The following is a 23,881-nucleotide window of genomic DNA, read 5'->3' on the forward strand; positions in this document are numbered from 1 at the left end:
AAACAGTCACATACAGCCTTGCGCTTATCCCAACGTTAGCTAACTTTAATGCGCAACAGACATGAAAACATCTGAAGAGGGTGTCGTGAGTGAGCAATTAGGGAGGTTGGGAAAACGGTAACAGCATCGCATCTACGTACTCTACAGTACTGTGTACAATACTGCATGACGTTACTACACGAGTTCAGAAAATGTTAAAGAAATTTTTCAGTAAGTTCTTGCTTGGGATCAGAGACTTATATTTTGCTTGACTTTTTGAAGGCAAGGCCACTAACGTTGTGGAAAGAAAAAATACGTGTAGATGTACATTGAGTGTTTCTGTTCGCACGGAGAGAGAATAATTTTTGAGGATTAAAACAACGCAGACAGAAAATTTAATATGCTGATTGACAGTGAGGGTTTATTGAAGGAATATGTTGGGACTCATTTCTCATTAATTTCGTTTAATTCGGCTCATAAAGTTAATATCTCAGTCGGTGTCAAACAAAGCAGTTATGAAAATGATTTGGATCAAAATAGTGTTGACATTTTATTGGATTTTGGAGCACGAGGAATTCATTTGTGTTAACCCTCTGCTGACAAGGCTGATTCGAAGGACGCTAACAGAAAGGTCAGATGAAATCCCACCCGAGAACCGTACAGTGAGAGGGTAGAACTACCATGGAGCAGGAGACCCCTCCAGTATTGTGAGGGTAACTTGCTAGAAGGGCATACTAGCTGCGGATAAGACCTGAGCTAAGACAAATAGGGCTGGCGGTTGGTTTTCCACCCCACCTTGTGGGCAGAGACTTAGTAACCTGAGGTGCGAAATTAATAGTACGCTTTGAGGAAATGAGTTCCTCCCAACTCTGAAAGTAAAGAGATTTCAGCTGGTTACGAAACTAGTTGCTTTGAGGAAAGTACTGTTGGAAGCTTTGAATTTTACTTTTGAACAGTTTTTCCATTTCTGTTCTATGACACTGTTTTTCAGTCTATGTTCTCACAAATCGTGTTTGTAGTATTTAACACGTACGTATAGCCAGCGGGAATTAACAACAGCGTACGAGCCGTATCGCTACATCATCTGTGCTGCTTAAGACTTACTTTCACTGCGTCTTAATCCACTGCAGATGATGGGGAGCAGCTAGAAAGGTCGTTGGAGCTATTGGCGTCTGCAGCCCACACATTGCCGTACCGCGCACACGGCTCCGCCTATCAGCGCCGACTGATTCCCGTTACGAGCATCGCTCTACTGTCGGCGGTTGCTCTGTCTCTTTCGTCGGCGCTAATGGCTGTCTGGTGAGAACATTAGGCAGGCCTGTCTTATGACGTCGGATAAGCCTCTCCTGTCGCTTCAGGATCTCACCCAAAAAACAGTTCACACACAATCTCACACGCAGCAGGGACACGCTACTGTCTGACGGTTGGAACGACATTAGCGGCCCTAGCGACGAAAAAGCCACCTGGAACATAGTTTTCAATTATTTTTCTACCGAATTAACGAAGAAGCTATTCAGGGATTAATAAACACAGAGTTGTCGTAGCGACATTGAATATTGTAATTCCAAAATCCTCGAAAAATAAGTGAGAAATACACGTATTCAAAAAAGCAGATAAAAATTCACTTGACGCCTTCCTAAGAGACAATCTCCACTCATTCCAAATTAATAATATAAGTGTAGACCAGAAGTGGCTTAAATACAAAGAAAAAGTATCGGCAGCAATTGAGAGATTTATACCAAATAAAATAATAAACGACGGAGCTGATTCTCCTTGGTACACAAAACGGGTTAAAACAATGTTGCAGAAACAACGAAACAAACATGCCAAATTTAAACAGACGCAAAATACCCAAGATTGGCGATCTTTTACAGAAGCTCGAAATTTAGCGCGGACTTCAATGCGAGATTCTTATAACAGATTCCACAAAGAAACTTTGTCTCGAAACCTGGCAGAAAATCCAAACAGATTCTGAGGAAGTATGTTAGCGGCAAGAAACAATCAATCCCTTCTCTGCGCGATAGCAATGGAGATACTATCGAAGACAGTGCTGCGAAAGCAGAGTTACTAAACACAGCCTTCCGAAATGCCTTCGCCGGCCGAAGTGGCCGTGCGGTTCTAGGCGCTGCAGTCTGGAACCACGGGACCACTACGGTCGCAGGTTTGAATCCTGCCTCGGGCATGGATGTGTGTGATGTCCTTACGTTAATTAGGTTTAACTAGTTCTAAGTTCTAGGGGACTAATGACCTCAGCAGTTGAGTTCCATAGTGCTCAGAGCCATTAGAACCAGTTTTTGAACCGAAATGCCTTCACAAAAGAAGACGAAGTAAATATTCCAGAATTCGAATCGAGAACAGCTGCCAACATGAGTAACGTAGTAGTAAATATCCTCGGAGTAGTGAAGCAACTTAAATCACTTATAAAAAAGCAAGTCTTCTGAACCAGACTGTATACCAATTAGGTTCCTTTCGAAGTATGCTGATGCATTAGCTCCATACTTAACAATCGTATACAACCGTTCGCTCCACGAAAGATCCGTACCCAAAGACTGGAAATTTGCACAGGTCACACCAATACTCAAGAAAGGTAGTGGGAGAAATCCACTAAATTACAAGCCCATATCGTTAACGTCGATATGCAGCAGGATTTTAGAACATATATTGTGTTCGAAAATTGTGAATTGCCTCGAAGAAAACGGTCTATTAATACACAGTCATCATGGGTTCAGAAAACATCGTTCCTGTGAAACACAACTAGCTCTTTTTCACATGAAGTGTTGAGTGCAATTGACAAGGGATTTCAGATCGATTCCGTATTTATGGATTTCCGGAAGGCTTTAGACACTGTACACCACAATCGGCTCTTAGTGAAACTGCGTGATTATGGAATATCGTCTCAGTTATGTGACTGGATTTGTTATTTCCTGTCAGGGAGGTCACAGTTCGTAGTAATTGACGGAAAGTCATTGAGTAAAACGGAAGTTATAACTGACGTTCCCCAGGGTAGTGCTATAGACACTTTGCTGTTCCTTATCTATGTAAACGATTTTGGAGACAATCTGAGCAGACAATCTGTCAGAGAGGCCACAGTTCGTTGTAATTGACGGAAAGTCTTCGAGTAAAACAGAAGTGATTTCTGGCGTTCCCCAAGGTAGAGTTATTGGCCGTTTGCTGTTCCTTATCTACATAAACGGTTTGGGAGACAATCTGAGCAGCCGTCTTCGGTTGTTTGCAAATGACGCTGTCGTTTATCGACTAATAAAGTCATCAGAAGATCAAAACAAACTGCAAAACGATTTCGAGGAAATATCGGAATGGTGCGAAAAGTGGAAGTTTACCTTAAATAACGAAAAGTGTGAGGTCATTCACATGAGTGCTGAAAGGAACTCGTTAAACTTCGGTTACAAGACAAATCTAATCTAAAAGCCGTAAATTCATCTAAATACCTAGGTATTACACTTACGAACAACTTAAATTGGAAGGAACACATAGAAAATGTTGTGGGGAAGGCTAACCAAAGACTGTGTTTTATTGGCAGGACACTTAGAAAATGTAACAGACATACTAAGTAGACTGCCTACACTATGCTTGTCCGTCTACTTTAAGAATACTGTTGCGCGGTGTGGGATCCTTATCAAATAGGACTGACTGAGTACATCGAAGAAAGTTGAAAGAAAGGCAGCACGTTTTGTATTATCGGGAAATACGGGAGAGAGTGTCATGGAAATGATACAGCATTTGGGCTGGAAATCATTTTAAAAGAGGCGTTTTTCGTTGCGACGGAATCTTTCCACGAAATCCCAATCACCAACTTTCTTCTCCGATTGCGAAAATATTTTGTTAATACCGACCTACATAGGGAGGAACGGTCACCACGATAAAATAAGGGAAATCAGAGCTCGTACGGAAAGATATAGGTGTTCATTCTTTCCGCGCGCTATACGAGATTGGAAAAATAGAGAATTGTGAAGGTGGTTCGATGAACCCTCTTCCAGGCACTTGAATGTGATTTGGAGAGTATCCATGTAGATGTAGATGTAGATATTTGACTTCTGCGTTCAAAGGATTAGTAAATCATTATGAGACACGAACAGTCGTAAAATCAACGGAAAAGCACCCACATCTCACTGATTCAGCGACTTCAGCCACCATTTATTCATGATGGAATGCTTTCGAATGCAAGAAAATATAAACATGCATTTCATGCACGAGAATTATGTATTCCTGTCGACTGTTATTTTTATATTAGGCACTTCCTTTGACATGTCATTGAGTTTAATGATTCGTACATTCTTAAACTTCACTCAACTTTCTTATACACGAAAATTTTTGTAAGTTTAGCTGCTTTTGCTTCAATAAAGAATATGTGTAACATTCTTGTAGTTTGTCGTTCAGATGTAGCAACAATTGTGGTGTTGGTTTCTTCCGTATTGTGAACAAGTTTCATTGCTTTTGACGTTTTATTGTGACGTTGTGGTGGCTTATTTGCTACGTTAAATATTGTAGTTACTGCAATCGGTACAAGTTTCCTATGTTCAGTATTCACTGGTTTGACTGGAAATGTGGTGAACAAAACATCGTGTTGTTGAGTAGACACGCGACCTCTTTCTACAGATCAGGTGTTCTGCTGTTTACTAGCCATTTTTTGTTCTTAAAAGAAGACTACATGTTTCAGCAAATATCTTTACGTTACAAGAGAACTGTAAAGAAACTGAGAAACTGTCCTGTAATGTACCGGTTCATTCCTCCAACAGTCTTTAAAAAAAGTAAAGACAGACAAATTAGGTGTCATTTTTAGAATTTTTTTATTTTAATGAAATTACGTACGATCTCTATTGCAAAAGACGATGTTACAAATCAGTATAAACGATACTTCTTGATATCGTATTCAGAAATGCAGCTTGCTGTCCACTTGAAGAGCTGTTGTTGCAATATAGGGAAAAAAGAGCAGAAATGTTTCACATACAGACGCTTCATACCACGTCAGTTCTTCCAACAGAGACCATCGTTGCACCTTGTTGTTAGGGCTTAACGTTCAGCTGGAACCGCCCGCTCTATAAGCCTAATCATTGACCAACAAGTGTTTCACTTTTGGAGTTAATGGTATTTTCTGAGGCTGACTTTGTTTCTTTGACTAAATTGGCGAAGTGTCAGAGGTGTGTGTGTGTGTGTGTGTGTGTGTGTGTGTGTGTGTGTCACGGAGAGAGAGAGAGAGAGAGAGAGAGAGAGAGAGAGAGAGAGAGAGAGAGAGAATTTACCGTGCTTGAGGATCCCATCTTATGTGATACGATGTATGTTCTTTCTCTGAGAGTTCAAAAACCGTCAGTGGTTTATGGAACAGGGCAGTAGCTTTGCTTCTTTGGATACACCAATTTCCGTCAGTTCACCGAAGTCCAGAATCATCGGGCGTGACTCGCAGTTGGATGGGTGACCGTACGGGTCTGGCGTGCGCTATTGACAGATTGGGTTCACTTAGCTCTAGAAAGGCAAAATGAAGAACTACTTTACTGAGTAGTAGCGACGGTCACGGAAACTGACGACGACCAGCCGAGTGCTGACTCCTCGCCCCTCCATAACCCGCATCCGATGTTGCCTTTGGGGGTCCATATGACCCGGCTATCGATCGGTACCGTTGAGCCTGACGGACAGACAGACAGATTTAGGGAACAAATGCTACAACCAGGGATTGCTGGAATTTCTATATTATTGTTACCGAGCCTGTTTTGTCGAAATTGTCAGCAGATGATGCCACAGACATGATACGTGAAATGGAGTGGTAATCATTAAAACAAAGGTGTTTTTCGTTGCGACTGGATCATCTCATGAAATTTCTATCAGCAGTTTTCTCCTCCGATTGCGAAAACATTCTGTTGGCACCCACCTACATTGCGAAAAATTATCATCACGATAAAATAAGAGAAATCAGGGCTCGAACAGAAGAATTTAAGTGCTCGTTTTTCCCACGCCGCCGTTCGAGAGTGGAACGGTAGAGAGACAGCTTGAAGGTGGTTCATTGAACCCTCTGCCAGGCACTGTGAATAGCAGAGTAATCACGTAGATGTAGACTTCTACTAAACAGTCGTGAGACAAACTAGCTAACCAGCCATTTCTATTTCCGCATAGAATTTAAGGCTTTTTGCTTTTCATAATGATAACACTGCCCGAAAAGGATTAGTACACAGTTTTAGAGGTTTCCAGTTAACTCAAGTTTTGTTATTACAGCAATACATATGGAGTACATCAAATTACATCATTTACACGAGCGGTTCTCAGGTATCGGTTTCGACCCATGCTGAAACACCCATATCAAGTACGCGGTGTAGCCTCCACGGGAGGCAACGCAGGCGCTGATTGGCGATCGAACAAATGGCGAATATTGTCCTGGGATACGTTATGCCGCACCTTCTCGATCTGTTCACTTAGTTATGCAATAACTGTTGGTCGACGAGTCCTACAAGCCTTTTCTCGTACAATCGTATCTCCCAAGTGCACGACTGGAGACCGGTCCAGAGAGTGTGCTGGCCAGGGAAGTTCCTGCACATCTTACAGAGCACATTGAGTTTGATGCCCAGTGTGTGGAGAAGCACTGTCCTGTTGATACACCACATCACCTTCCTGCTGCAGAAAAAAAAGAAAAAAAAAAAAAAAACGTTCTGCACGTATCGAGCGCTGGTTAGCTCCCCCTCCAGAGACACCCAAGGCGAGCGAGAGTTTTAACTTTTAGCACCCCAGACCATAATGCCTGGAGTGGGGCCAGCTTGTCTCGGACAAATGCATTCTACGAAACAGCGCTCACCAGGTTTACTTCGCACGCCCAAACGACCGTCACTAGCAATGTTGTAGCGTCAGCGAAAGGCGGGCTAGAGGTGTGCGTGCCCATATTCTCACTGCTAATAGTTGATACGTCTGGCCTCGAAGTCCTTTTATCTGTCCTGCCGCAGCTGCCCTTACAAGACGACGATCCTGGCGGGCCTTTGTGCCGCGTGGAAGTCCAGAACCTCTCTACAGGTGTGAGGACATTCACGTGACCACTGACACCAGCATAGTTGCCCACCTGATGCAGCAAGTGCCAACTTGTGTGGCAATTCTCAGAAAGAACCATACCGGCACTCGGAAGGCCACTATTTGACCGCTTTCAAACTTGCTCAGTTCACTGTAGGAAGCACGAGTCTCTCTGTGGCATGGTTGACGCTTGCTTGTGTGCCACACTGAGCCTTTTGGCTATGAGCATTCCCCATTAAAGGGTAGACACGTATGGCGATGTAGTAGCTATGCAACTGCGCTATCTGTTGGCGAACGACGTTGAAACCGTTATCAGTACATCAACTATCACCGAGGTGGCATATGAGGCCATCGAGTCAAAATCTATGTCTTTCTAGGTGTACTACTTTTCTCCAGCAGTGTATATTTGTATAGAAATTAGTGTAGGGTGACTCAAGAGCGTCATGTCACCAGAGGAACTTCTGGGATTGTTTGTACCTGTAATTCACATCATTTCGCAACTCTACATTAAACAGAACAAACTCTGTTCCTCTGAACTAAGAAGCGCACAGACAGAAGAATACTGAATATTATGTCTCGTGCTACATCAACAGGGTTACTAAAGGTGACAAATCTTAAGATTACTGTTACAATATAAGATGTGGTTGAAACTGTTTAAAAGAAAATGCGTCTCCCAAAGGTGCAAGCAGTACGATTACATCAAAGCTCAGTGGTGCTTAAACCGTCCATCAATGATGGTTTTTTTCATCACGCCAACAAGGTAGCATATAGACCAAATATCTGCGGTAAAACAGAGTGACAATTATTGAACTATATACAAAAAAAGAAAAAAACGTACATTAGTTACAAACTACAGCGTGCGCACACTTTATGCAACATGTAAACGTCACTGCAGATATTCAAATTTACTTTATGATGTATTCGATATGCCTGCCATCATTGAGGATGATGTGGGGCAGACGAATAGCGAAATTCTGTATGATTCGCTGAAATGTGGGAACATAATGCTCTCGATGGTTCCTGAATGGCTGTTTTCAGCTCAGAAATGATTTTGGGGTTATTGTTCAAAATGTTCAAATGTGTGTGAAATCTTATGGGACTTAACTGCTAAGGTGATCAGTCCCTCAGCTTACACTCTACTTAGCCTAAATTATCCTAAGGACAAACACACACACCCATGCCCGAGGGAGGACTCGAACCTCCGCCGGGACCAGCCGCACAGTCCACAGCTGCAGCGCCTTAGACTGTTCGCCTAATCCACCGCCGCTGGGGTTATTGCTCTAGGCCTTGTCTTTAATAGAGCCCCACAAAAAGGAGTCGCATGTTTTCAGATCCCGAGAATATGGCGACCAATAGACACCCATGCCAGTGGCCTCTGGGTACCTCAGAGCTAGAATGCGGTCTCCAAAGTGCTCCTCCAGGACATCAAACACTCTCCTGGTTCGACAGGGTTGAGCTCCCTCTTGCATGAAGCACGTCGAAATCAGGATGACTTTGGGTAATGTGGATGAAATCATCCAGAGCCTTCACGTACCGTTTGGTAGTCACCGTGCCATAAAGGAATACCGCACCGATTATTCCGTGACTGGACACTACACACCACACAGTCACCCATTGAGGGCGAAGAGACTTCCCGTACGGGACTGCGGATTCTCAATCCTCCACATGTTCCAGTTTTGGTTATTGACGAACTCATCCGATTGAAAGTAGGCTTCGTCACTAAACCAAATCACACAAGCGCATACTAATTCCTATCATGCCCCGCGGCCAACCGTGCAGTTTGAACGTCCTAACGCAAGCTGTTCAGAAGTTATGACGATTTTATTTCATATAGTTCAATAATTGTCACCCTGTACGTTTCATACTGCAACTGTGAGTGAGTGCTTTTGCTTTTCACGTTCCGATCCCAATGGAGCGTGGGCCGTTTCCTACAGATGTTGAACTTCACCAAACAGGTAACATACAAATGAAATAATTTCAGAGATATTACTGGTCTAGTACAGGTATGATCCCCTTTATATAGACTGAAGCAGTCAGTGAAAATTTGTACCACGACAGGGAATCGAATGCGAGTCTTCTGCTGGTTACGCATGTGCATTAGTCACTAAGCCACCTTAGCACACCGTTTCATACACCTGTTCCGATTCATCTGGCACCCCTTCGATCCAAATTCTCACTGCCCAGTCTGGTTTAAATTCCCCCTTACACACGAAGAGAATTGCCGAGGCTCTCCATGTTCTGGAATAACCACGAACATAAATGGGAGATCAACTCAGGTGCAGGTACTTATATTTCCCGGTCTTGGTGCAAATTTTCATTCGCTGCTTCAATCTATATACGTAAAATGGTATCTGTATGAGACTAGTAAAGTCTCAAATTGTTATTTCATTTGTATAAGTACCTGCATCTGGGTTTCGGGCTGGGTACCCTATTTACGTTCCATGCTGAGGCGCTATTCCAAAACATGGAGTGCCTCGGCAATTCTGTTGTGTGTAAGCGGGAATTTAAAGTAGACTGAGATGGCAGTAAGAATTTTAATCAAGGAGGGAGGCGTTCCACGGTAATGCCTGCACTTGTGTGAAACGCTGTGGCAATCTGGCTTAGTGGCTAACGCAAGTGCCTAGTAAGCTGGAGACTTGGGTTCTATTCCCCGCCTTGGTACAAATTTTCACTCATCGCTTCAGTCTACAGTGAGGTCCATTGATAGTGACCAGGCCAAATATCTCACGAAAAAGCATCAAACGAAAAAACTACAAAGAACGAAACTCGTCTAGCTTGAAGGGGGCAACCAGATAGCGCTATGGGTGGCCCGCTAGATGGCGATGCCACAGGTCAAACGGATATCAACTGCGTTTTTTAAAGTAGGAACCCCCATTTTTTATTACATACTCGTGTAGTACGTAAAAAAATATGAATGTTTTAGCTGGACCACTTTTTTCTCTTTGTGACAGATGGCGCTGTAATAGTCACAAACGTATACGTACGTGGTATCACATTACATTCCGCCAGTGCGAACGGGTATTTGCTTCGTGATAGATTACCAGTGTTAAAATGGACCGTTTACCAATTGCGGAAAAGGTCGATATCGTGTTGATGTATGGCTATGGTGATCAAAATGCCCGCTCAATATCCTGGACGACATCATCCAAGTGTCCGGACCGTTCGCCGGGTAGTTAAATTATTTAAGGAAACAGGAAGTGTTCAGCCACATGTGAAACGTCATCCACGACCTGCAACAAATGATTATGTCCAAGTAGGTGTTTTAGCTGCTGTCGCGGCTAATCCGCACATCAGTTGCAGACAAACTGCTCGAGAATCGGGAATCTCAAAACCGTCGGTGTTGAGAATCCTACATCAACATCGATTGCACCCGTACCATATTTCTATGCGCCAGGAATTGCATGGCGACGACTTTGAACGTTGTGTACAGTTCTGCCACTGAGCACAAGAGAAATTATGGGTCGATGACAGATTTTTTGCACGCGTTCTATTTAGCGACGACGTGTCATTCAGCAACAGCGGTAACGTAAACCAGCATAATATGCACTATTGGGCAACGAAAATCCACGATGGCTGCGACAAGTGGAACATCAGCAACCTTGGCGGGTTAATGTATGGTGCAGCATTATGGGAGGAAGGATAATTGCCCCCCCCCCCCCCCATTTTATCGATGGCAATCTAAATGGTGCAATGTATGCCGATTCCCTACGTAGTGTTCTACCGATGTTACTACAAGATGTTTCACTGCATAACAGAATGGCGATGTACTTCCAACATGATGAATGTCCGGCACATAGCTCGCGTGCTGTTGAGGCGGTATTGAATAGCAAATTTCATGACAGGTGGATTGGTCGTCGAAGCACCATACCATGGCTCGCACGTTCACCGGAACTGACGTTCCCGGATTTCTTTCTGTGGGGAAAGATGAAAGATATTTGCTTTCGTGATCCACCGACAACGCCAGACAACATGCGTCAGCGCATTGTCAATGCATGTGCGAACAGTACGGAAGGCGAACTACTCGCTGTTGAGAGGAATGTCGTTACACGTATTGCCGAATGCATTGAGGTTGACGGATATCATTTGAGCATTTATTGCATTAATGTGGTATTTACAGGTTATCACGCTGTAACAGCATGCGTTCTCAGAAATAAGATCACAAAGGTACATGTATCACCTTGGAACAACCGAAATAAAATGTTCAAACGTACCTACCTTCTGTATTTTAATTTAAAAAACCTACCTGTTACCAACTATTCGTCTAAAATTGTGAGCCATATGTTTGTCACTATTACAGGGCCATCTATCACAAAGCGAAAAAAAGTGGTCCAAGTAAAACATTCATATTTCTTTACGTGCTACACGAATATGAAATAAAAAATGAGGGTTCCTATTTTTAAAAAACGCAGTTGACATCCCTTTGACTTATGGCAGCGCCATCTAACGGGCCATACATAGCGCCATCTGGTTCCCCCCTTCAAGCTAGACAAGTTTCGTTCTTTGTATTTTTTTCGTTTGACGCTTATTTCGTGAGATATTTGGCCCCGTCACGATCAATGGACCACCCTGTATGTACATAAAAACAGCTGACAATAAGTGTGGAGGACACTTTGAAATACACACAATGGTAAGAAAAAGGGCTAATTATTTCGAGAAAATGAGAAGTAGGTCTGTGTGAAAAACGTTTTGGAACACAAGTAATTCCGTGGCAACAGAAAATAACCTTTCTATAAATAACCTTTAAGCAGCAAAGTATTCCACGCTACTTGTATATATAAAGCTTCAACAAGGTTTGCTACGAGGGGTTTGACTTCCCAAAACTAAATCCATACGAGTCCTTCTCACTGAATTTTGACACAGACAGTAGGCTGAGAAACCTCTGCAAGACTAGTCTCAAGCAGCACAGTTAACAACTGCGCAATTAAAGTAGCCCAAGCTACACGTAGTTTCCGTTTGCAAATCCAAGTACACGAAAGCAGAAATGTCCCAGCCAAGGACGTTCAGTAGGGTTACTTCAACATTTTCAGAACCATCACGGTAGAAACGACACGTATATCAAGAGACGGGCCAGAACACGCGAAGGTCGCATGCCGTGTTGTTTCCAGTGGCAGCAGCTGCAGACACGAACACCGTGTCTTTGAATTAACACTGCAATCTAGCCATAAGCAGCAGGAAACGAAAAATAGGAGCCTCACTACCAAAATGTGAGCGTATGTTTTGCCTTACCACTGCCAAATAATCGAGTCATGAATACGACTTCAGGCTTTCTCAACTTATTCCACTGATGAAATCTTACGTTATCAGCCGAATGGTGGCGCCGTCTTGTCGCAACGTTTTAAGCAATTATGGTTACGAAAGTCATCAAAACGTTGCAACAAGACCACGCCAACATTCGGCTGACCATCCGACAAGATTTCATCAGTCGAGTCATGTAGTCAATGAAAACAGGAGTACGAAGTTCAAAGTTTTTCAGTTTTATAGTATGACAGCTATTACCCTCTAGTACCATAGAGATTAGTCCATGATATCATGATACATGTCCTATCATCTTGTCTCTTTTCTTCTGTCTTCCGTATGTTCCTTTCTTCGCCTGTTCTTTGGGGTTCCTCCTTATTTCATATCGCACAACCAAATTACCAACAGTCATGTACAGTACTTCAAGTACATCTCTAACACTTTGAGGTTTCTTCTTTTCCGGTTTTACCATAGTTTATGGTTCACTAACTTACAGTGCTATGCTCGAAACGTACATTCTCAGAATTTCTCAATTGAGATTGTACTTTTGATACCAGCAGACTTCTTTTGAACTCCTTGCTTCGCCCGTTATTTTGCCTCAAATGTAGCAGAATTCCAGCACATCGTCCACTTCTTTAGTCTCCATCTGAAAGTTAAGTTCATTTCTGCAACTTCTCATAACTTTCGTCTTTCTTCGGTTTACTCTCAGTCCATATTCTGTGCGCGGTAGACTGTTCATTCCATTCAACATATCCTGTAATTCTTCACTTTCAACGAGGTTAGCATATCATTAGCGAATTTTGTTGATCATTTTTCACCCCAAATTTTAATCTCACTCTTTAATCTTTCTTTTACTTCCGAAACTGTTTCTTCTTTCCTATGTCGACAAATCCTATGAACGTGATTTGATTCTTTTTTTAAATTCTTGCTGCTATAATCAACCTCAATATCACAACTGCCTCTCTTGTGCCTTCATTTGTCTGAAAGCCGAACTCATTCCAGCTATCCGCTGCGTTAAGAGTGGAATTCCCATTGCAGTCTTTATGTTTGGTTTCACTTTTCTGAATGCTAAATCAGTTGTTCCTAGAAGCATTTCTTTTTCAGTTATAAGTGACCTATTTTAATCCTAGCCTTGTATGAACGTTTTTATAATTTTTTTTTTATTGATCAATTTGAGTATTTCTTCTGTTACCCAATATTTCTTTGCAGCGGCTTTCCTCGTACGTATTTTGATGTGTCCACGTTCCGTGATGGCCCTTTACAAAAATGTCTGTTCATCTTCAGCTGAACTGCTTACTGTGGTATTCATTATCACAGAATCTACCGCCTTAGAGAACATCAAACATAATTCCTCGGTACTCCAGTATCCCACTTGTTTCCGGAATGATTCGATATACTCTTCATAATTGCGAAACTGTGATCAGAGTTCGTATCTGCTCCTGCATATGCCTTGCAGTTCAATATCTGGTATTGGAATGTCTGTCTGACCATAATGTAAACTACCACGAATCTTCCGATTTCTCCAAGCTTCTCCAAGTACACCACCTCCTCTTCTGATTTTTGAACCGTATATTCGTTGTTACTAGCTGAAATTTTTTGTATAATTCTCCTCTCTCATTTCTGTTGCTAAGCTCATACTTTCCCCTAATTGGCCGTCCGGAGTGGCCGAGCGGTTCTAGGAGCTACAGTCTGGAACCGCGCGATCGCTGCGGTCGCAGGTTCGAATCCGGCCTCGGGCATGGATGTGTGTGATGTGCTTAGGTTAGTTAGGTTAAAGTAGTTCTAAGTTCTAGGGGACTGATGACGTCAGCAGTTAACTCCCATAGTGTTCAGAACCATTCCCCCTAATTGTCTTCTAGTCTTCAATCTATTTCCGCTTTCCAACCCCATGGGTATTACAGTACATTATCATCTTTGACGTATTGAATTACGCGTTCAGTGCCCCCAATACTTTCTCTACATCTTCATCTTCTGCTCTTAACTTATGCGTGTTCACTTGAACAAATGTTGTTCGCGTTAGTCTGCTGTCGATTCTGATGAGAACAATAGTATGATATTCACAGTAACTCTTGTTCTGCCCGCCTACCTAATCATGGCGATTCCGACTCCTGTTAAACAGTTTTTTGCTGCTGTTGCTAGTATCCTATGTTCATCTGGCAAGAAATGATTATCTTATTTCGAATTCAGTTCATTTGTCCCCATGATATCTAGTATGAGGCTTTGCATTTCCTTTTACAGATTTTCTAGCTTCCCTAGCACATCCAGGCTTGCACCATTCCACCCTTCGACTCGTAGAATGTCACGCTTTTACTGGTTGTTCGATCTGTGCCCCGTGGTCGCCCCCTCCTTGGCAGACCACTCTCTGAGCTCCGAATAGGGAACTAATCTGGAATCTTTGGCCGTGGAGAGATAACCACGGCACTTTGTCAGCCACAGGGCATTAATTGCGAATTATTCTGCCACTAGGGTTTTCCACTCCAAAGTATAGAGGTTACCCTGAAACACTGCCGGTTCCAGCTACGTGGAGGGAGAACAAGAGTTACTGCTTACACTGACTCTTAAGCCTCTATTACTCATTCTTGCTCTAAATTTAATCAGTGGCTGGGATAATCCTAGGGCCAGGACGTTTTGATGAATGCTCGACGACGTTATCTCAAGACGACGGTGACAAACACATGCTTAATAAAACTTAACGTGTTCTTCAATCACGTCCAATTGCTGAGAGGACAGGTTATAGGAAGGAAGGGAGTAATACTGCGAAATGAAAGCGCTGTCTGAAAACGATCTGGAACAAATAATTCGAAAGCCAATACACGATGGAAATATATTATAGCTAACAGCAACAAATCAGACCCGACATCTTTGAAGGTGTTAATATCTAAAATAAAACAAACAGAAAAATTTGCAAGTACAGTAAATTAAATCAAGAACAGTTTCATATCTCAAAGAAAAATTAAAAATCATTACCTTTGGACAGGAGTATGTGGAGGACTGTGATTGTCGTTTAAAAGAATATTTGACCTGCCACTATTTATTTATAAATAAAGAAATAAATGTATCTACTAGAATACACTCCTGGAAATTGAAATAAGAACACCGTGAATTCATTGTCCCAGGAAGGGGAAACTTTATTGACACATTCCTGGGGTCAGATACATCACATGATCACACTGACAGAACCACAGGCACATAGACACAGGCAACAGAGCATGCACAATGTCGGCACTAGTACAGTGTATATCCACCTTTCGCAGCAATGCAGGCTGCTATTCTCCCATAGAGACGATCGTAGAGATGCTGGATGTAGTCCTGTGGAACGGCTTGCCATGCCATTTCCACCTGGCGACTCAGTTGGACCAGCGTTCGTGCTGGACGTGCAGACCGCGTGAGACGACGCTTCATCCAGTCCCAAACATGCTCAATGGGGGACAGATCCGGAGATCTAGCTGGCCAGGGTAGTTGACTTACACCTTCTAGAGCACGTTGGGTGGCACGGGATACATGCGGACGTGCATTGTCCTGTTGGAACAGCAAGTTCCCTTGCCGGTCTAGGAATGGTAGAACGATGGGTTCGATGACGGTTTGGATGTACCGTTCACTATTCAGTGTCCCCTCGACGATCACCAGAGGTGTACGGCCAGTGTAGGAGATCGCTCCCCACACCATGATGCCGGGTGTTGGCCCTGTGTGCCTCGGTCGTATACAGTCCTGATTGTGGCGCTCACCTGCACGGCGCCAAACACGCATACGACCATAATTGGCACCAAGGCAGAAGCGACTCTCATCGCTGAAGACGACACGTCTCCATTCGTCCCTCCATTCACGCCTGTCGCGACACCACTGGAGGCGGGCTGCACGATGTTGGGGCGTGAGCGGTAGACGGCCTAACGGTGTGCGGGACCGTAGCCCAGCTTCATGGAGACGGTTGCGAATGGTCCTCGCCGATACCCGAGGAGCAACAGTGTTCCTAATTTGCTGGGAAGTGGCGGTGCTGTCCCCTACGGCACTGCGTAGGATCCTACGGTCTTGGCGTGCATCCGTGCGTCGCTGCGGCCCGGTCCCAGATCGACGGGCACGAGCACCTTCCGCCGACCACTGGCGACAACATCGATGTACTGTGGAGACCTCACGCCCCACGTGTTGAGCAATTCGGCGGTACGTCCACCCGGCCTCCCGCATGCCCACTATACGCCCTCGCTCAAAGTCCGTCAACTGCACATACGGTTCACGTCCACGCTGTCGCGGCATGCTACCAGTGTTAAAGACTGCGATGGAACCCCGTATGCCACGGCAAACTGGCTGACACTGACGGCGGCGGTGCACAAATGCTGCGCAGCTAGCGCCATTCGACGGCCAACACCACGGTTCCTGGTGTGTCCGCTGTGCCGTGCTTGTGATCATTGCTTGTACAGCCCTCTCGCAGTGCCCGGAGCAAGTATGGTGGGTCTGACACACCGGTGTCAATGTGCTCTTTTATCCATTTCCAGGAGTGTAGTTTGTGATGGGATACTGACTCCATGGTATACGCTTACTGTAAAGAGACTGTAATAGCATAGAGCTATCGATAGAGAGAGGCTGCATGAATCAAGTCTTGCTCCCAAAAGGGTAGTACATCAAGAGTCACTGAAGGTTTCAGTGACTACCGTAGCAGAAACTTGTCTGAAGATCTCTCACAAAAGTTAAACACAGGCACAAAAGAGGGTATCAAAGCTAAAGCAGAGATACTGAACCCAAATTTGCCCTGGAAGAATGCGACTTGCGTTACAGACGCACAAATATTTTCAAAACGGCTCTGAGCACTATGGGACTTAACTTCTGAGGGCATCAGTCCCCTAGAACTTAGAACTACTTAAACCTAACTAACGTAAGGACATTACACATATCCATGCCCGAGGCAGGATTCGAACCTGCGACCGTAGCGGTCGCGCGGTTCCAGACTGTAGCGCCCAGAACCGCTCGGCCACCCCGGCCGGCGGTCATCTGTCCCCTAGAACTTAAAACTGCTTAAACCTAACTAACCTAATGACATCAAACACATCCATGCCCGAGGCAGGATTCGAACCTGCGACTGTAGCGGTCGCGCGGTTCCAGACTGAAGGGCCTAGAACCACTCGACCACACCGACCGGCACAAATATTTTCAAAATTCCTTGAAAAAAGACGGTCTTGGCTGCAAACTGTTTCAAAATTGCAGTAACTTAGCTCCACATAGAATTAGAAGGTTTAAGTCTTTTGTTGATAACAGTTAAAAAATATAAAAGTAAGTGGACATAAGAAGCCAGCATAGTTTCAGCTGATTCTCCTCATTCTTACTGCCGAAATATTCATTCTTATTTGTGCACATCATCAGCTGACATCTCACATGCCTCGGTCATTAAATGAAATTTTATTTCCTATCCATATTTTTCTGTTTTACGTCAAGTAGTATTTCACTTCAATTTCGATATGCTTTTGTAATATTCATCTCTACTATTAACCCCGTATTTTGTGCCTCTTAGGTTGCCTAGCTGACTCAAGAGCTCTTCCAGGACTTCCCGACTTTTAGTAGAGAGCGCTGTTGCATTAGTTTTAAAGCCCTTTGCATTACAGTTCCTGTTATTTCGCCTTATTTCGATTCTTCTCGACAATAGAGTTACAGGAGGCGATAAGCTACATTTCCTCTCTACATAACTCTTAGCATAAGCTGTCTTTCTTGATTTTTCCAATTCCTGCCATTCGTTAAGACTGCAGAAAACTGGTAGTAAGTTCTGAAGGAGCTGATCTGACAAGGGAACACTCACCCAACTTGTCACCCGTTTTGCTCATCTTCCGGAAGTTGTAGTATACTTAGTCGTGGGAAATGCTGGTGTAGTACGATGTGCTTCAGGCATTTTATAGAAATACTGGTTCAGAGTATTACGAGTCCATTCAGAACCATGCAAGTACTCGAGTCAATCAGCAGCGGTGTTATCAAGAGCCGCTGACAAGGAATACGCCAAGCTGGAAGCCTGCCCGTACTTCACTCGGTCTGCCAGGGTTCGTTCCCCTGTAACATTGTTGGTGTTTACATCTACATACATACCCCCCAAGCCACCATAAGGTGCATGGTGGAGGGTATCTGGGACCACTACCCGTCTTTCTTTTTCCCGTGCCATTCGCAAATGGAGCGAGGAAAAGAACGGCAGTATATATGCCTCCGCAAGGTAATTTGAAAGTCCATAACCGGAGTCATTTTCTGTTTTTGTTTTACACTTTTTACGTTATTTACAGGGAAAAAAATCGTCATAATGCCTAATACACTGTGTTTATTATTTTCATAAAAGACACGAAAAGGAGTCTACAGTTACCAAGCGAGCGAATTTGGTAGTAGTAGCCAGCGTTGTCCCCAGGTCCGATGGGCGGATGCTACTGCATCCAACAACCTATTGATCTAGTGCCCCGCCGACGGCTGCTCTAATGTCAAAATGAAACTAACGGAATACGAAGTCCTGTGCGCCTTAATTACAATCACTTTTTTGATGCGCATTTGCAGAATCCTCGTGGACGCCGTAAGCTCATCCCTTTCTTGGAAATTTATTTTAATCCCAATTTTTTCTTCGCCTTTCCTTTTCATGCATTCTATGAAAAATTTATAAATGCAACATATGAGCATTATTTAGTTTTATTTGCAGTGTAAGAAAAGTAAAAATTGAAAATAAAAACTGACATCGAATACGGACTCGACTCCACTATCTTACGATTACCGTTTTGATCTCTTTCCACTGTGCCAACCTCCACTTGGAATCCAGGTCCACAAAAATCGCTCATTCCGCGCCCGACCAACGGTAAAAATGCTATTTTTTTCCAAACGCTTGGTCATCTGGAATTCACGCTAGTGCCACTTTCATTTCTGACCAAGCCCGGCGTTCACTATAGATTTGGACGAAGACGCTGATGAAGAGTACGCACGCTCCCCTTTTAAGCCATCGTATATCCTCTTACAGCCACTTCGAAGAGGAACAACAGCTGTCTTACATAGACAGCGAGGTATAATACAGGTATAAGAGGAATAATGAAGAGGCCATTCATTTATAAATATGTTACAAGCGTATCACCGTAAACCATAGAGGACTATATCTGCTTTGTATAAATTTCACGGCAATTGTGATAAGCGCGTTAATGCATTTTTAGGTAAATATGTATTTCATTACGATACTGTACTATTTCCTTGTCACATCGGGCCACAAATGTATGGCGACGACGACGAAGATGATGACGATAACAATAACAATAATATTTCTTTCCAAAGGAAGAAGGATCGTTGCAGAGATAGAACTGTTTGTTAAAATACTAGAAAAAGGTAATACATGACGACTCGATGGCAGTACGTACAAAGTTCGAGACTCCCGAGTTAAGCTGGCTAACGCCACTGCTCGACATCCGACGCTCTCGTGTGGTACTGGAGTTGCCAAAGAACTTCGAGCCTCGATTTTTCGAAAATGCTAGAGAACCCCTTCGTACTAGGACAGTGTTTTGAAAAGAATGGCATTCCACTTGGCTAGAGACGCACAGTGAGTGATTGTTTTGGAAATAATTTATTGTCCTGCACAACCTCATTGTTTCAATAGATTCGTTTATAAACAACTCATCTGATACCAGTCATGATTTTCATTATTTTATTTTTCGCACGACGCGTTTCAGGAAGTGATTCCCATTTTCAAGTGCGTTTTGTTACGTCATTCCTATGTGATGTTGTCGATGTGTGAGATTCTGCTTCATTTTGTTGACTTTACTGCAAAATAATCTATTATCCGGCTCCACCATACTAGTTTCCGACGAAATGACCGGTTTCGGCCGGCATCGTCCTCGCACAGATCGTTCGTTTGAAATTAATGAGTCTGATTTGATCCATTATAAATGGTTCTGAAAGCCTGCGACTGTGAAAACAGCTGGTTTGTTTATAAATAACTCATCCGCTACCAGTAACGATTTGTTTATTTTTCGCATGACGCATTTCGGGAAGTGATTCTCATTTTCAAATGCGTTTCTTTTGTGTGTGTGTGTGTGTGTGTGTTTGTTATGTCATTCCTATGTGAAGTTTATCGATGTGTGAATTTCTGCTTCGTTTTGTTGACTTTACTGCAATTTATAAGAAAACACGCGATTTTTTAGTTGGTTGTCGACCTTTTTGTGAAGTTAGTGGCTAAATTTAGAAGACTTTGTACTTGCAGTTTCCTTGTGGTCCATTTGTGCAGAGTCTCACACACAATAAACATCACACATGGCTTGTACACTTTTAAACATCGACAACGTTTTACGTTTTTCAAAAACAATATATATATATATATATATATATATATATATATATATATATATATATATATATATATATATATATATAATGTCATCTCTGTTGACTACTTGTAAGAATATCTGTCTCACTGTTTTGTTTTTGAAAAATGTTTTCGGTGTTTAAAAGTGTACAACAAGTCGCGTGTCATGTATAGTTTGTGTGAGACTCTGCACAAATGCACCATGAGGAAACTGTCAGTACAAATTCTTCTACATTTCGCCACTAACTTCACAAAAAGATCGACAACCAACTAAAGAATCGCGTGTTTTCTTATAAATTGCAGTAAAGTCAACAAAACGAAGCAGAAATTCACACATCGATAAACTTCACATAGGAATGACATAACAAACACACACACACACACACACACAAAAGAAACGCATTTGAAAATGAGAATCACTTCCCGAAATGCGTCATGCGAAAAATAAACAAATCGTTACTGGTAGCGGATGAGTTATTTATAAACAAACCAGCTGTTTTCACAGTCGCAGGCTTTCAGAACCATTTATAATGGATCAAATCAGACTCATTAATTTCAAACGAACGATCTGTGCGAGGACGATGCCGGCCGAAACCGGTCATTTCGTCGGAAACTAGTATGGTGGAGCCGGATAATAGATTATTTTCAGAGGAGTGCTTGTGACATCTTATGCTCTGCTATCGAGCGAAATATAAGAAAGAAATCTGATGCTTCCCTTGTCAGTTATCTTTAGCATGGTCGTGACAGTCCATCGAGATCGAAGAGGAAAGCAAATAGCTGCAACGCACAGTGCTAGAAGACGAGTGATAACTGACAGACAGTCTAGACACCTTACAGCATTCAGACAGCAGCAGCAGTAGCAGCTGGTGACAGCGGTGGAAATACACGGCGGGACACGGCTTGCACAAGCGGCAACGCGACCCTGCCTTGTGAGCAGCCGGGCGCCCACGTTAATGTGCGTGCCTCATCACTCATCAGCCATTAGTGGCACCTCTGCGTGCCTCCAAGCGTGTAAGCCTCCTCGTGTTTATTCTCGCCCTCCCTCGAGTTCAAGGCGCTTGCGATAGCAATTGTACGATTTTTGAATGCGTGGATTTAGATCCCATGAGGAATAGATGGCTAGGAAGTTTCCCTAGCCTTCTGCCTTGTAGGTATTAGAGGTTTGTTCTATATATGCTCATGGGGCACCATTTCTTAGAAAAGTGGTAGAGCTGTATCTTAAGTAAACCTGTTTCGTAAATGCGACTTATGAGAGTGGATAGAGGGCATTGCCATACTAGTTACCCCTTTCTAGTTCTGCATTTATGGCCTAGAAAACACTGAAATATATGTCAGAGGGTACCTCCCACAGTACCGTACACTACAGTTTCAAATCGAGTATGGAAAGCGGGAAGAATGCCTGTTGAAACGCCTCTGTAGAACCTGTAGTTAGTCTACTCTGTCTTCTGGGTCCTTACGAGATCGATGAACAGGGACCTGAGGTACAATGAGACGACAAAAGTCATTGGATACCTCCTAATACAGTTTCGGATCTCCTTTTGCCCAGCGTACTGCAGCAACTCCACATGGCGTGGATTCAACAAGTCGTTGGAAGTCCCCTGCAGAAATGTTGAGCCATGCTCCCTCTATAGCCGTCCATAATTGCGAAAGTATTGTCGGAGTTGATCTCTCGATGTTCGATGGGATTTTTGTCGGGCGATTTGTGTATCAGAAGGCTTTTGACACCGTTCCTCGGGCGGCCTTTGTGGCCGACCGGTTCTAGGCGCTTCAATTTGGAACCGCGCGACCGCCGCGGTCGCAGGTTCGAATCCTGCCTCGGGCATGGATGTGTGTGATGTCCTTAGGTTAGTTAGGTTTACGTAGTTCTAAGTTCTAGGGGACTGATGACCTCAGATGTTGTCCCATACTGCTCAGAGCCATTTGAACCATTTGAGCACAGTTCCTCAGAAGCGACCTCTAATCAAACTGCTTGCCTATGGAGTATCGGTTCTGTTGAGCGACTGGATTCGTGAGTACCTCTGAGAAAGGTCACAGTGCACAGTGACTGACTGAAGGTCATCCAGTAAAACAGAAGTAAAATCTGACCTTCGCCGATGAAGCGTTATAGGCCCTCTGTTGTTCCTGATCTACATAAACGATTTAGGAGACAATATGGGCAGCCCTCAGACTATTTACAGGTAATGCTGTCATTTCCCGTCTTGTAAAGCCACCAGATGATCAAAAAACGATTTAGACGAGGTAGCTTTATGATGCGAAAGTGGCAATTGAGTGTAAATAATGAAAAGTGTGAAGTCATGCACTTGAATACCAAAAATGATCCACTAAATTTCCGTTACACGATAAATCTCACACATATAGAGGCCAAAAATTGAACTAAATATTTAAGGATTACAATTACGAATAACTTAAATTGGAACGATCACACAGATAATGTGTTTGGGTAAAGCAAACCAAATACGATTTATTAGCTGAACAATGAGAAAATGCAACGTTTGTACTCCCCATTCTGCAGTAATGCAATGCGGTGAGCATCAGATGGTAACGACAAAGGACATCGAAAAAGATCAAAGAATGGACAGCACGTTTTGTATTACCGCGATATAGGGGAAAGAGCAACACGGGTATGATTAGTGAACTGTTCGTTTTTCCCGCGCAATCTTCTAGAGTGGAACGGCAGAGAAATACCTTGGAAGTGGTTCGATGAACCCTCTACCAGGAGCATAATGGTGAACTTTAGAGTAAGTATGTAGATGTTGACATCCTCCTAGAAATAGGCAATAAGGTGACGTATTCGCATCCACACCGTTGTACAGTATGGCTAAAATGAAATTGGCTTTGAAAGTATACGATGCACCTCAAGATAGGCAACGCAACTCACATCAGCCGGGCGCTGTGACCGAGCGATTCTAGGCGCTTCAGTTCGGAGCCGCGCTGCTGCTATAGTCGCAGGTTCGAATCCTGCCTCGGGCATGGACGTGTGTGATGTGCTTAGGTTAATTAGGTTTACGGAGTTCTAAGTTATAGGGGACTGATGACCTCAGATGTTAAGTTCCATAGTGCTCAGAGACATTTGAAGCACTTGAGGTAACATCATCCGAAACTGTGGCAGATAATTAGAGCTGGGTTGCCTGTTTTAAGGTACGTGAAATACTTTCAAAACCAGTTTTATTTTAGCCATTCTGTACAGCATCCTTTGTTTCCGCTGACACATATTTGACTAGAATGGTAATTAGAGACGACGTAGGTAGCAGAAACCTGGAGTCGTAGACCAAAATGACGCATCAAGAAACACCGAAAAAAATTTGAACAGAGGTAACCATTTGACAATCCCTTTATGTCTCACAATGTGTCCTATCAACCGATTGCTCCTCTAAG

At 43.3% G+C, this 23,881-nt stretch overlaps 1 protein-coding gene across 2 annotated transcripts in view; it reads right to left on the reverse strand.

The window, feature by feature from the left end:
• LOC126278095 (epidermal retinol dehydrogenase 2-like) overlaps window positions 1-23,881 on the reverse strand; it is a 348,505-nt gene that overhangs the window by 285,472 nt on the left and 39,152 nt on the right. Inside the window, exon 1 of one of the 2 annotated variants that reach the window (XM_049977946.1) lies at window positions 1,084-1,201. The exons of the other annotated variant lie outside the window; for it this stretch is intronic. The gene's annotated coding sequence lies outside the window, so the exon portion shown is untranslated. Of the gene's footprint in view, window positions 1-1,083; window positions 1,202-23,881 lie in introns of those variants that run through there. 2 annotated transcript variants of the gene reach the window in all.

The sequence above is a fragment of the Schistocerca gregaria genome, chromosome 1 (assembly GCF_023897955.1).
Source record: "Schistocerca gregaria isolate iqSchGreg1 chromosome 1, iqSchGreg1.2, whole genome shotgun sequence".
NCBI lineage: Eukaryota > Metazoa > Arthropoda > Insecta > Orthoptera > Acrididae > Schistocerca > Schistocerca gregaria.